This window comes from Galeopterus variegatus, unplaced genomic scaffold (assembly GCF_000696425.1).
Source record: "Galeopterus variegatus unplaced genomic scaffold, G_variegatus-3.0.2 Scaffold7340, whole genome shotgun sequence".
Lineage (NCBI taxonomy): Eukaryota > Metazoa > Chordata > Mammalia > Dermoptera > Cynocephalidae > Galeopterus > Galeopterus variegatus.
The window spans coordinates 1-1,852 of record NW_007733451.1 but is presented as its reverse complement, the minus strand read 5'-3'; positions in this window follow the sequence as shown (position 1 = coordinate 1,852).

The following is a 1,852-nucleotide window of genomic DNA, read 5'->3' as shown; positions in this document are numbered from 1 at the left end:
AGAAATTGAGCTCTCACTCAGAATTGGAAAGGACAGATTCAGAAGTCCATGGCTAGAGAAAAAAGGAAGAGGACCAGGAAGACTGTTGTTTAAATACAAATGGGGAACTTGAAATGAGAGAGAACAGATTCTGGGGAATTACTTTAGTGGGCCTACAGAAAAAAATTTGAAAAAAGAAAGACACTATGTGCAAATGAGGGAAAATAAAAGTTTCAAACACAAGGAGAAACACTACTATGAACCATGTGCTTGGCTGGCTTACTCATTTATTCCAGCCTATGTGTCTGTGACCATCTAACTTAAAATTANAAAAAAAAAAAAAAAAAGAAAAAAGAAAAAGCTTCTTTAAAGATTCATGTGCAAGTTTTAAAATAAACAAAAGTATTTATTTCTATGAGATTAAGGTTCAAGAGTACAGTGATTAAGCTATGTCATAAATGCATTTTTAATTTTTCAGGAAACTTCCAATTATTTTCCCAGAGTGGTTGTACCACTTTGTTCTCCCGCTAGCGAAGGACAATAGTTTCAGAATTTCTATATCTTTGTCAGCATTTAACACTGTCATTGTTTTTATTTCAGCCTTTATCAAATGCTAGAGTGATATCTCACTTTGGTTCTAATTTGAATTTTCTAATGATTAAAGAGGTTGACCTATTTTCATATGTTCATTTGCAATCTGTGCATCCTCTTGAAGTGTTTGTCCATATCTTTTGCCCCTTTTTCGAAATTTATTGTTTGACTATTTTATTGTTGAATTCTGAGAATAAATTAAATATTTTAGATACTAGTCTATTGTTGGATATGCAGTTTGCAAATACTTTCTTTACATCTGTAGTTCATCTTTTTATCCTCTTAACAGGGTCTTTTGGTGTCAAATCTATGAAATCTTCACTTAGCCCTAGGCCTCAAAGATTTTCTCTCTCTTTTTTACTTTTTAATTTTATAGTTTTATATTTTGCGTTTAAGTTTGTGAAACATATTCATTTCAAGTCAATTTTGTGTAAGGTGTGAGAATTCAGTTGAAGGCCCCCCTCCTCTGACTGCCACCCCCCACCACAGATGGCTACTTACTTCGAAAATATTAATAAAAGAAGTTCTCCTTCCTCCAATAAATTGCTTTTGCTCCTTTATCAAAAATCAGCTGGGTGTACTCATGTGAGTCTATTTTTGGGTTCTCTACTCTGTTTCATTTTTCTATGTACCTGTCTCTCCACCAATACCACACAGCCTGGATTGCTGTAGCTATATAGTAGAACTTAACGTTGAAGAGAGTGATTCTTCTTCCCCATTTATTTTCTTTCAAAATTGTTTTTAGCTATTCTAAATCATTTTTATTTTCATATCAATTTTCGAATAAACCGTTCTAGGTCTATAAAAGGTTTGCTAGCATTTTGAAAGGAATTGCACTAAACTTATAGATGAGTTTGAGGAAAATTGGCATCTTTATCATATTGAGCCTTCTAAACCATGAACGTGGAATGTCTCTCCATTTATTTAGGTATTTAAAAAACATTTTTCATTAGCATTTTGTAACATTCAGCATCCAATTCTACACATTTTTATTGTTTATACCTACATTGTATTAAACTTTAACCATAGCAAAGCATAGTGACAACTGAAGCATTTCCTCAGGGATAGAAAATTTGTTCTGGTAATGAATGTTTATTTAGCCCTAAAACCAGCAACAGGTAGGATGGTTCCTGCCAGGGTTGGAGCGGAAGCAAAAATGTCATCATCCCTGGGTGTAAAGTGATGGGGTGTGTTGGCTGAAACACTACTATAAGTATGCTTGCTGCATCGCTAGGAAAAGAAAAATTCTGTCAAATTAAACCCAATGAGGGAATCGTTAACA